General features: G+C 45.5%; 1 protein-coding gene across 2 annotated transcripts in view; it reads left to right on the forward strand.

The window, feature by feature from the left end:
* The window catches only part of PPM1H (protein phosphatase, Mg2+/Mn2+ dependent 1H), a 654,208-nt gene that overhangs the window by 140,968 nt on the left and 499,360 nt on the right, over window positions 1-13,880 (forward strand). The window lies entirely within an intron of this gene.

The following is a 13,880-nucleotide window of genomic DNA, read 5'->3' on the forward strand; positions in this document are numbered from 1 at the left end:
GTGTGCTGTGTGCCCAGCACACTCAGGAAACCAAACAAACCTGTTGTGGGAGGCAGGGATCATGTTCCACACTGCCAGAGGGGGCGAGCAGGCTTAACCGTTTTGCCTCATCTCACCCCACACAAGCTGCAATGACAGAAAAATAGAAGGAAGTAGCGAGAGCCATGGGCTGGGCTGGGCCTACCCACCCTGGGCCCCACCCACCCTGCATCCGGGAACAGCATCAAATTATGGACGGAAGCCGGAGGTTCTTTTGTGACTGTCATGGTTCATTGACAGCATACCTGCAGACTTCTTGAAACATTAGAAAACACACACACACACTCACTCACTCTCTCGCGCTCTCTTTGCTAATTCACAGTCACCCTTACAACAAGCGCTCGAGCGCTCGCCATTTGTCTATAATCCCCATCCTTTTCAGATTGGGGGGGCATGTTTTCTAGGATGTAAATGATCAAAAACACACACCCCAGTCTGAAAAGGACGGGGCTTACAGACAAATGGTTCTTCTTTCAATCTAAGCCCGTCCTTTTGCGATTGGGGGTGTGTTTTTGACTGACAACCTCACGAGTAGAACAAAACAAAAAACATGCCCCCCAATCCGAAAAAGACGGGGCTTAGAGCGAGAAAATGATGACACTGAAACCTCTTCTCCAATGGCTGGCCACCGTTTAGGAGGCCAGCCAATGGAGAAGAGGGGCGGGGTTTACCCTCGCTGCTCAGAGTCATTAAGTCTCAATGGCGAGACTGCGCATGTGCGCAGCCTACACTAGCCAAGACCTAAAAAGCACAAGTAAAATGACTAGTTGGAGAAATTTATGCTGAAGGTTTATTAGAAACGTGAATGACTTAACTTACGGCGGCAGATCCAGAGGCAGCCAGAGACCTAAGCAGAATAAGCAACAACCGCTAGGACTGCACAGTGTTTGGTGCTGAACCTTTGTGGTTTTCCTCACCTCAGGATGCCTTAGGTCAAGAAAATTAGCTCCCACACAGGGCAGAGTGATACCAATCAAGCTCACCGTTGGTTAGGCGTACACAGTTGCCCATGGAAATAATGGGGGACTGTTGTTTTGATTCCGGAGACCTAGCATATGGACTCCATGTGTATTGTCTTGCAACGCCATTTAAGTTATTTCTTGTGGTTGCCTTTTTGCCCCAAACGCCATTTGATTACCCTGCAATTCCACCTGCAATTTAGAAAATAGAACTCCCAAACATGAAAACATTTGCATAACATCAATATACGAATATGTCAATAAGAGTGAGTGGTACGCTGGGTATCACTGCGTAGATGTGCCAAAGAGGGAGACACTAGTTGGCACAAGGTATAAGAAGGCTGACCTCCAACCCTCCCCAGAAATGACCTAACTGGAGAGGGTCTCTCAGACATCCCGGTTCCCTAGCCCTGTATGGGGGGGAAAAGCGGTATGAGCTAAGCTGGTTTCCACCAAACTGGCTGTAATGCCAGCTGCTACAATTTGATGATATTCTATGGCAAGACACATGCTGAATAAAGTGACTGCATACTTACAAATTAGTAAAGACCATAAGCAAAATAACTGAGGCTACACCAATTTTGATTGGATAAAGTTATGTTGCAGGATTAGTAGGCACAGCAATGGGTCAATTCATGAATGATTCAAGGGCATCAGGCACTGATGAAACCTAAGCTGGCTGCCCATCTGATTAGCCACCAAGCATCTGGAATACAGACGAACTGGTGCCAAACCCTTGGGGCATGCCCCCGCTGAACCTTTTAGTCCGCTAAAATAAGATCCCTTACACATTTGAGTGATACCATGTAGGCCCTTAGTTATACTTACAATTGCCAGTAGGAATAAGAGGACACTGTCACTTTCAGCACTCCCATAAGGACTACAGGAGTGCTAATTTGGAACTTCCTCTGCCAAGCTTCTGGGGGAGGGATCTGCTGACTCTGATGACACACCATCATTATCTGTATGTATTTCCAATAGTGGCTGGTGTTGTGGAAGAGTGGAGGGCAGGGGGAAGGTTTCAGAGAGGACAAAATACAAAAATGTTTAAACTTCCCTGCAGCTGGCCGCATCGCGCTATTCTGCTCCTCTTCTCGCAGGCACAGGCTCCCGGACTCCACTGCGGCCAATCCTCATACTGCTCTCTTGTTATGAGACCAGTGTCAGGATTGGCCTGAGCACTCTGAATTTGCGCTCCCAGTGAGACTGGGAGCCTGTGCCTGCTCTCTCCAACCCAGCAAGTAGCTGGGTTGGAGACAACTTCTGCGCCTGATGGTTTGGCCGGTCTGAGATGGCCGGCCAAACCATGTGCAGAATTGTGGTCCGTGCTCCTTCCTTCTTGTCATTGAAGCACTGAAGCAGTAGAAGGGGTAGCGGAGTATTCCGATATATTTATATATATGATATATATATAATAAATTAATTTATTTTAGTATTATTTCCTATAGGGTGTTGATTTAAGTCAAATGTGCAAAAAGTGATGCTCTACAATGTTTGTAAATAGTTTAACCACTGACAATCGCTCAGAGTAGCATTCCAACCCATCATTTTGTTCCCCACTATGTCACCTCATCAAACACCTTTAATGCATTTAATGTAAAACCCAAAGTGGCCAAGACATGGGTCCAGTGCTCACTGCGCCAATGGAAACAAAATGACAACAACTGACGAGGCACAAATAGGCCAACATTTGTCTTGGGCTGCTTGTGGCCCTGTTCAGAGGATCTAGCCTGGCCTGTCAGGCTGGGCTGTTCTTAATGGAACAGGACCAAGGCTCATTTGCATATGGCTAGGTCTAATCTGAGGTGTCATGGTTGGTAAAACAAGTTTGAGTTGGAAAGCTTTTCAGCGTACCCCGAGCTATTGCCAATGCTTAGGGCCTGATTTAGATTTCGGCAGATGGGTTTCCCTTTCACAATGGTGACGGAAATCCTGTCAGCCAAAATATAATTCCATAATTTCCTATGGGATTTATATTTCGGGGGATGGGATATCTGTCACCGTTGTGAATGGGTAATCTGCCTGCCAAAATCTAAATCAGACCCTTAGACTATTTGCAACCAATCCACCCATCACCTTTTGCATGTTTAGTGTTATTTAATGTTCGTGCCACTATTATTTTCTATGGGATTGTGTTGCAATACCAGTGGTAGACATGTGTGGTACTGGTCATTTTTCCAGATCTGAGCTGAAGGACATTGACTACTGTGTTGGGTCCCTTTTGGCTGTTGTACCTTTAGAAGGGAAGTTTGTGAATAGGAATGGGCTTGCTTTTTTATGTGTAGAGACATATTCCTCACTAAACTCTCCCTAATCCTTCCTTAACCCTGCCTTACGGCTGCCCAAATGCATCCCATTTAGTAGTAAGTACTCCCCATTTTTCAGCCGCTTCCCCTCCTCTCCCTTTTTTAACTACTAAAATGTGAGTGCTTGTGTGCAGAGATCGCTGTACTGAAAATATATGGGAGGCGGTGGTGTAGACCTCTCCATGTAGGTTAGTGAATGGCATTTTATACTATGTGAGTAGTACGATTGTAGCACTACTAGACTAATGCAAATTATGGCCAGTCCATCTTTATTGTGATTCTAACATTGATTGTTATACTATAGCGAGTGCCAGTGTCCATAATACCACTACTGAGCTAGGCCTTGAATTTGGGACCAAGGTACTTCAGACAGTCAAGGTGGGCTTTGAAGCCAAGCTTTACTCTCAGACCCAGGGCTCAGTATCCTGGTAAGTAAAAAGTTCTCTGTAGGGTCAACTGTTTATGGTTGGCTCACATCATCGATGATCTGAGGAAAGTCTAATGTAGGATCCAGACAGGATTTAAGGGATACATACTAGGCGGAGAAATCTATTCTCCCTTATGAAGACGTACTTGAAAATGTAGAGAAGCCAACTCCCCTAACGTAGCCATGTGCCCATTGGGGCCCTGTGTGTTCTTCTTTGCATATTCTACTGCTATGAAAGATCAGAAGAATGAATGCCTTTGCAACTGCTGAGCCATGTGGTCCCCAGGAAAAAGCAAGGTCTGCACGGGACAAATCTGTAAGCTTTACAATCCGTGTGTCCTTACACATGTGAACGGATGTGTACAGGAAGATTGAGGAACTTTGAACCTTGATATACTTTGCTCACTTGTGGCAATAAAAGCCTATAATTTGACTACTATGGGTTTCACAAAGAGGTTTTACATCAGTTCTGATGTATGTACTCTGTCACTCATTTACATCCTACCAATGATTTCACAAACACTGCACATTCGGTCTTAGGTTAACTAGCTAAGGATGAGTAAAGCACAAACATGTAATGATGTAAAAAAAAATTATAATGTGCTGTTGTGGTTCACGGGTATCGCTGTTTTAACAACAGACATTTAATTATTTGTCTTTACTTTCAGCCTGGTAGCTGTTTATTGTGGGTGATAGATTAATAACCGTTTGGGGTGCTACGTGTGCCATGATTAATGGACCAGTATGAGTTTAGGGGGCCGTGTGTGAAAATGATTTAATACTTGTGAAATAAATGAAAAAATCACTTCAGGTTTATTATCAATACTGTGTGTACTTTCCTCCTCTTCAGTAAACTCTTACTACAAAAAAGTAAGAAAATTGTGGACAAGAAATCTGTAGATGAAAAGTGTGTCAATTGTGAGTTCATTCATGTATGTAAAACAGTTACCATATGTCAGATTTGTGAGTAAAAATAGGACCTTTTTGAAGAGGAATATGTATATTTGGATGAATTATATTGACCACTTAGAATTCCTAAGGATAGCATGTCATTTCAACATTTTACCGGTCGCCTTAACCATTAACAATAGACGTCCCAAGATATAATTTCCCAAACGTGGGATTAACTCACCTTCTGTTTAGTTGGGAGATCCAACGTTTTCCAAACTACTTGTAAATGCCCAATACTCTTGACTTTTTCATCAATCTCTTGGCAGAGAGTTCTGAAATTAAGTTATTTGTTGATAATATTTTGTCAAATGTGTTGGTGAGATTGGTAAGGAATTGTCAACTGTTTTGGTGAGATCCTCTTCGTGAATCTGGTATTATGTTATCATAGACAAAACATTTGCTTATTTCCACAATAAATATCCTCCTCTTTTTCTAATTTCTCCCTGTGTTCCTCAAGCAGTTTTGAATTGTAGCACCGGGCGTTAGTGGTCCCTGGGATGGTTTACTACAGTTCGAGAACCTGACAGGTAGTGGCTTACAGAAATAGAGGGTTTGCAGGAAGATTGTTTTTGCTCTCTGTATCCGAAAAGTAGTCCCTCAACTCTGAATAAATGGTTACTGTGCCTAACAGAATGACATAGTGTTTTTTAACCTGTGGTCTGGGGACCCCAGGGTGTCTGCATGCAAAGCCCACTCACGGTGTTTGCGACTGCTTGGACAATTAAATAATATTAACTGATTATTAAAGTGTATATAAATTAAGAAGCAAAATGCACAATTGAAAGTGTTTAAAAGTTATATACATTTGAAGGAATTTTAAATTGGAGGCTAAAACATTAAGTTAGTATCCCCAGATTGATTTGTGGGAACAGTGCAAGTGCATTGAAAGGAATTTAATATAGACAACGAGTGGCCTCTGTTAGATTTAGAAAAGCTTCAACCTTCCTGTTAAAATACAAAATTTAGTTTTTAAGTCGAGCCTGCTGCTCTGTGCTGCGCTGCTGTGCGAGGCATGCTGTATTGGGGTATGCACTTGAAGCCCCGCCCACTCTCTGCCCATATTGGTCATTGGCTTGTGTAATTGTCCTTTGTAAATGCTGGCTTCTGATTTATAAATAGGTTTGTTAGTCCCTCCTTGGTAACGCCTTGTCTGCATTTGTTACATATCATAATGCCTGGACCTTTTACTTGGCTTCTTACACTGTCTGCATTATAAATCGGTGAGCACTATTTTGTTTATTGATTAATGGGGACAATGGCGGCTGGTTCTTGTATTTGCAGGGCGCCCACACAGGACAATGTCCGCCGATTTTCCTATGGAGCGCTATGCCGCTCTAACTATAAAAGTGGCTGCCCCCTAGCTCCACAGCACTCACGGTACAATGGCGACTCTTTTTTTAAATTACTTTGAAGATGAACTTGGCGTCCGCTTCAGGGACACCGCGCTTTCTTTCAGCTTTTATTTATTTGTATTAAACTTGAGGCGCATTGCGCCACCCGCTTCAGGGACACCTCTCTCAGTTTCAATTTTTTTTTAAAACTTTAATGTTGAGCGCTGCACCCGCTTCAGAGACGCAGCGCTCTGTTTGTTTTTTTTTTTTTTACTTTTATGGTGAGTGCGGCGCCCACTATACAGACACCGTGCTCTGCAATACAATAGGTCTTGCTTTTACCAAACTTTGACCTATGGGTATTGTAAATGAGAATACCTTTTAATATTATAAAGGGCATTGCCATTTACAATGCCAATAGCTCAAAAACTCGCAATTGTGAGACCTATTGCATTGTAAATGCTTTTTTTATATTTGCTTATGAACTAAATAAAATATTTTATCATTCCGGTATTTGTTTGATTAATGCTTGTTTCAGTGTTTTTTGTGTATTGTTTTGCCTTTTAAATCATCAACGCTTCTTCGGCTGGGGCCCCTGGCTTCCAATAATGACTCAGTGGGGGTGCCTGTATTCCAATAATGTTTTAGTTGGGGGTCCCCCATTTCCAGCAGTGATTATGTGGGGGTCTAAGAAATCAAAAAGTTAAGAGCCACTGGCTTAAGGGAACAATTTCCAAAAGGTTATGATAATAATCCACATTTATAAAGCGCACAATCACCCGTAAGGGTCTCTAGGCGCTGGGGGCTGTCGGGAAGATTAAGCAAGCTATTGCCCAGAGTCACATGGTGCTGGGCTAATCTGCTGCCGGGGATCGAACCGTGATCCCCAGATTCTGGAGTTAGTCGCCCTGGCCGCGGCGCCACACCTCTTCCCTCTATGCAGCCTAGTAGCCTAAGTTTTGGGAACTCATGTCGAAATTTAATAAATGATAACGTCCCTACCTCTGACCTTTCACAGTATCAGCATCCTTGAGGTTTAAAATCCTATTGTAAAGTTCTTTGAAGTGTGGACTGTGCCTTGTATCTTACTTCGTGAGAACGGCGCTTGGTGGCTTTTGACTACGAGACTTTTTTCCCCTTCACCCCCTCCTAGTTTAGATAACCAGAGAGGCAAGGCAATGCCGGATCAAAGGCTAGGTCTATAATGTCCATAACTTTCATGCATGGTCGGCTCCTCTGCTAGGGCGGAGGAACGTCACCCCTCTGCAAAAGAAAGGAAAAAATAAAATGATAAACAATGTTATCATTTTATTTTGTTTCTCCTGTTGTGGCAGCTTGCTGCTGCAGCATGCGTAAGGGGCGGGACTGAAGAGAATGGAAGGAAGGTAGAACCTCCTGGGTGCACAGTGACTGTTTGGTCAGTCCTCTCTGGCCACCCAAATCAGTCATGCGCACTTTCCCCCTTCTTCATGCAGGCTGCATCATATGGAGAACATGCCCATCCCTACAGCCCCTGACTGAGCGCTGTGTCAAGGTGCTTAGACCAATCACAACGCTGCATTGCAGCGTTGTGATTGGCTGCGGGAAGAATCGGATCCCTGGTGCTTCCTGCTTCTCACAAGCCGGGAAGAGGACGCAGGAGAGGCGGCGCCGGTGGACGCCCAGCCAGCCGGTTGGGAGGTAAGTGTTTGTTTTTGCAGTGATGTCCCCTGCCACCCCCATCCCGTTCTCCCCCACCCGCCCCACTGCTGCTTAGAGGCAGCAGCCCTGACTGCTTCATGTATGTTTTAATGTCTACACCAAATCCCCTCTGATAGTGTGTTGCATCTGATTGGGTGTCAGGTGTATATCCTGACCTGACAGTTCTTAATTTCCTTGGTGAAGATGTGTTTTTTGTTTTATTAGGGGTCCAGCCACTTCCCATTATCACATTTGACTTCACAGCTCGCTTTGTCATTTACTCCTCAGTTGTGTCACGTCGCCATTGCCTCTAGTGCTGTGGTTCATTGTAGATTATTATGTGATATTACACGTTGGTAGCCGGAAAGGAAATAAAAACGTGTTTTTCTCAAAATATTAGAAAAATGTATTTTGAGAGTAGATTGTCAGCAGCCCGCATTGTGTGTCAGCCTTCTTCAATGTTTAGCTTATTAATTCAAGCCATCTGTTGTGCAGGTCTGTTGCTGTTTTCTAATTGCTTAGCTTGTATGCGCATAAATCTGTGATTCTCTTTTAATCGGCAATCTTTATCTATGCCTGGAATTGCCATTGTGAATGTAATTTTACTTTGACTTCCTGGCTCGACATTAATGATAATTACTTTTTATTTGCGTCAGATCTGATTTGGTTGAGTTTGTTAGGACCAAAATGTATCAATATTGAATTTCATTTATGTGATCTTCATTTCCCTGGCTTCATTGGCTTGGAAAGCAGCCATATGTCAGTACCTTGCGACGCCAAGCCTGAATGTACTCACACCCAAGGGAGGCGCTCTGAAGGCATTGGACCCAATGTCGAAAATAAGCCAGAAGTCTTTTGTGGAAAGCTTGCACTCTGCAGTACAGAACACGTGGTCCAGTGTATGTAACAGTTTGGAATATACTAGGCTATGATGACCATGGCCTGATTTGTGAGACAGGTGACAGAACAAACTGACTTTGCGATACATGTGAACTGGGCTCAAGTAAATGTTGTGTGTATGAAAAAATGCATATGCTATAATGCTGGAATATTTTATCAACTGTTTATAATCATGTATCGATTTTATCAAATATTATGTTTTGTATGAGGAATTACATTGTATTCTATGTGTAAAAACAGTAGTCATTTATTTTTTGTGTGGCGCATGCCACCTTTCATGTGCTAGGAGGTATTAGAAATTTGCCTGGGTGTTTTATTCACATATACTGGGCTCAAGTAAGAGCAGGCCTAGAGTATTGGGTTGGAGTGGACGGAGACCTTCAAGGGACATGCGATAGAAGATGCCCACTGCTCTACTGCGTGAAGATTAGCATAAGGAGGAAAAAAGGTGGGTCATACTTACCGGTGTTATTAGGGAAGGTAGGTGAAGGAATAATGAATAAAGAAGAGGAACATGGTGGGAAATGATAGACAGCACAATGTGGAATCTCACTCATGGATAGAACACGTAATTCTGTTATTCTTCCCTTTGAGAGGCTCCAAATTCATATGGTTATGCCCACTAAATGAAAAGGCAGGTCTGGTGGTGGCCAGTCAATACTCTGCGGGCCTAGGGTAGACATATAAAGGGTTAACAACACAGTGAGGAAATTTGAATCAAAAGATGCTCTTTCAACAGACAAACATTCCTGGAAAGTGTAGCCAATCAAGATGGCTGTGCACTTATGAAGGTCCAGTTTGGTGAAAGTAAACCCGTGAAGATCCTTATCTTAGATCCAATATGGGCCACAAAGAGTAGGCTGCAGATCAGGGGAAGCGATTTGTGCAACTGCTCACTGCTCGACATGGTGATGGTGCCTTGATGAAAGACTGAACAGATGGCCAAAGAATAGCCATCCTTCAGCCCCCAGCTGAAAGCATCCAGATTGCAGCCGGCTGAGCCACGGCTTCTTCAGTTTGTTGCCATGGGCACTTCTCCGTCAGGGGTGTGTAACAAAGGCCCCTGCACTGCCGGGGAGCCCCAACCCTTCAGAGTGCCCCCAAATCTTCATGGTGTGTCCCATTCAGCCCAAGGGCGATGAACATTTGTGGCAAATGGGAGGCTCAGGGGCCCAGCATCATACTCTGCAAGAGGGTGCATAAGTTTGCATTGCGCCACTGTTCCCAATGGCCTCTCCAACAAGGGACCAACAAGATAGCAGGTGCAAGGAAGACAGGTAGGAAATGATCCAGCCTGGATTGAAGGAAGACAGCAACTCTGATCTCTGTGGAGATGGCTAAATGGCCTGGGCCCAGCAAATGCTAAAGTGAGGAAGAAAGCAACAAAAGATTTCAGAAACCCCAAATATGTGCTGGGAAGAGGTAGATTTAAATCCTTAAATAGAGACAAAGGCTGCCAGATTTGAAGTTCACCACTTGGGATGTGCCTCCAATGAACACAGTTGCAAACAAAACAGGTGATGGACAGAATGTGGATCAATGTCACACATTCACCCCAGTCCAAAGATCTGGGCCCAAATCCATCGTTTTTTTGCACTCCACACCACCCTGGGTTAGACAATGGCGATATGCAAATCAGCTCTGACCCTGTGCCCCATGGGAACAGTCCAGTCCGAACTACAAAAGCCATGTCCTTCCCAGAACGGAATCAAGCATCCGAGGACCGGACCGGTTTCGAGGTAACACCTCTCATCAGCCCGGCTAGCTTGACTCCAGTGGTGTGGAGTGCCTGGGACCCACGTCTGAGCATCCCCAGTGCACTTATGGCGGTAATTGCAAACAAAACAGGTGATGGACAGAATGTGGATCAATGTCACACATTCACCCCAGTCCAAAGATCTGGGCCCAAATCCATCGTTTTTTTGCACTCCACACCACCCTGGGTTAGACAATGGCGATATGCAAATCAGCTCTGACCCTCTGCCCCTTGGGAACAGTCCAGTCCAAACTACAAAAGCCATGTCCTTCCCAGAACGGAATCAAGCATCCGAGGACCGGACCGGTTTCGAGGTAACACCTCTCATCAGCCCGGCTAGCTTGACTCCAGTGGTGTGGAGTGCCTGGGACCCACGTCTGAGCATCCCCAGCGCACTTATGGCGGTAATTGCAAACAAAACAGGTGATGGACAGAATGTGGATCAATGTCACACATTCACCCCAGTCCAAAGATCTGGGCCCAAATCCATCGTTTTTTTGCACTCCACACCACCCTGGGTTAGACAATGGCGATATGCAAATCAACTCTGACCCTGTGCCCCATGGGAACAGTCCAGTCCGAACTACAAAAGCCATGTCCTTCCCAGAACGGAATCAAGCATCCGAGGACCGGACCGGTTTCGAGGTAACACCTCTCATCAGCCCGGCTAGCTTGACTCCAGTGGTGTGGAGTGCCTGGGACCAACGTCTGAGCATCCCCAGCGCACTTATGGCGGTAATTGCAAACAAAACAGGTGATGGACAGAATGTGGATCAATGTCACACATTCACCCCAGTCCAAAGATCTGGGCCCAAATCCATCGTTTTTTTGCACTCCACACCACCCTGGGTTAGACAATGGCGATATGCAAATCAGCTCTGACCCTGTGCCCCATGGGAACAGTCCAGTCCGAACTACAAAAGCCATGTCCTTCCCAGAACGGAATCAAGCATCCGAGGACCAGACCGATTTCGAGGTAACACCTCTCATCAGCCCGGCTAACTTGACTCCAGTGGTGTGGAGTGCCTGGGACACACGTCTGAGCATCCCCAGTGCACTTATGGCGGGAATTGCAAACAAAACAGGTGATGGACAGAATGTGGATCAATGTCACACATTCACCCCAGTCCAAAGATCTGGGCCCAAATCCATCGTTTTTTTGCACTCCACACCACCCTGGGTTAGACAATGGCGATATGCAAATCAGCTCTGACCCTGTGCCCCATGGGAACAGTCCAGTCCGAACTACAAAAGCCATGTCCTTCCCAGAACGGAATCAAGCATCCGAGGACCGGACCGGTTTCGAGGTAACACCTCTCATCAGCCCGGCTAGCTTGACTCCAGTGGTGTGGAGTGCCTGGGACCCACGTCTGAGCATCCCCAGCGCACTTATGGCGGTAATTGCAAACAAAACAGGTGATGGACAGAATGTGGATCAATGTCACACATTCACCCCAGTCCAAAGATCTGGGCCCAAATCCATCGTTTTTTTGCACTCCACACCACCCTGGGTTAGACAATGGCGATATGCAAATCAGCTCTGACCCTGTGCCCCATGGGAACAGTCCAGTCCGAACTACAAAAGCCATGTCCTTCCCAGAACGGAATCAAGCATCCGAGGACCGGACCGGTTTCGAGGTAACACCTCTCATCAGCCCGGCTAGCTTGACTCCAGTGGTGTGGAGTGCCTGGGACCCACGTCTGAGCATCCCCAGCGCACTTATGGCGGTAATTGCAAACAAAACAGGTGATGGACAGAATGTGGATCAATGTCACACATTCACCCCAGTCCAAAGATCTGGGCCCAAATCCATCGTTTTTTTGCACTCCACACCACCCTGGGTTAGACAATGGCGATATGCAAATCAGCTCTGACCCTGTGCCCCATGGGAACAGTCCAGTCCGAACTACAAAAGCCATGTCCTTCCCAGAATGGAATCAAGCATCCGAGGACCGGACCGGTTTCGAGGTAACACCTCTCATCAGCCCGGCTAGCTTGACTCCAGTGGTGTGGAGTGCCTGGGACCCATGTCTGAGCATCCCCAGCGCACTTATGGCGGTAATTGCAAACAAAACAGGTGATGGACAGAATGTGGATCAATGTCACACATTCACCCCAGTCCAAAGATCTGGGCCCAAATCCATCGTTTTTTTGCACTCCACACCACCCTGGGTTAGACAATGGCGATAAGCAAATCAGCTCTGACCCTGTGCCCCATGGGAACAGTCCAGTCCGAACTACAAAAGCCATGTCCTTCCCAGAACGGAATCAAGCATCCGAGGACCGGACCGGTTTCGAGGTAACACCTCTCATCAGCCCGGCTAGCTTGACTCCAGTGGTGTGGAGTGCCTGGGACCCACGTCTGAGCATCCCCAGCGCACTTATGGCGGTAATTGCATGAACACAGTGGCATTGTGGGACCTCTTAAAGGATCCCATTGAAGACTGCCCAAAACCCTACAGGCTGCTGGTTGGCAGTACTCATAAAGGAATATCGTGCCTGTCCATTCTTTCCTGTAAACAGTGGGAGAGAGCAGCAAGCAAAAAGAAAAACCTACAGGTTGCTGTGGGATCTGAGTGCTGACTGGGGTGGAATGAGCAGATCTAGAGGCAATATGTGAGCCACCACCCTCACTTGAACCTGTGCTGAAAGAAGTGCTGATGACCATACGAAGACCATTCTAGAACGGCAAAAGATACAGAGAATATTGAAGTGCATCTTCTTCACCTGGATTTCAGGAAAGTAAATGAAAGAGTGAAATCAACAATAGATAATGGAGTTTTACAGGCATGACTGCTGGCATGAAGGAATTAAGCTCCTCAATGAAGAATCTGCAATCTGAGACCAAATTGATTCAAGCCTGTTTCGGGGATGTAGACTAGAGATCAAAAAGCAAAAGTATATAGATTGTGGGTGTTTAGTACTGGGAGGAAGGCTCCAGAGTTGAGCTATTTGTAGAGGAAGGGATATCGGAGAGTCTTAAATCCAGGGGCCTATATTTTTCTCAGTCAAAAGAGCGCACAGAATGCCATCATTTCTCACAAAACCACTAAAACCATTGAGGTCAATCACCATTCGCCCCCTCAGTTATTGTTTGTGATGCCATACTACAATCTACCAAATGGCAGGGACCAATCGAGTATGAGAAGCAAAGAAGAAGAGGTGATGTGCTAAGAAAGAGCACCAAGACAAAGTACAGTAATACATGATGCTGTTTAACACTAGTCTACTAATTAGCATGGAAGGGAAGCTGTAGCACTACACAATGCCTGATGGAGCAAGGGTCAGACTGGATGGGTGACACCCAGCATGCCATGTAAAAAACACAACTGAACCCAATTTTGGACCCTGGGCTTGGCAAAGAAAGTACTAATCACTCCAACAAGAAATTGAGTAGAAATGATCATTCCTAAACTCATCAACTCCCTGGCCTGAGAGATGTTATCATAATGGCATTAGTGCAAGACTGACTGGCCTATCCACCATAAGTGTAGCAACAGACTGCAATTAATTTTGGGGCTGAAGGAGAG

Source organism: Lissotriton vulgaris, chromosome 1_1 (assembly GCF_964263255.1).
Source record: "Lissotriton vulgaris chromosome 1_1, aLisVul1.2, whole genome shotgun sequence".
NCBI lineage: Eukaryota > Metazoa > Chordata > Amphibia > Caudata > Salamandridae > Lissotriton > Lissotriton vulgaris.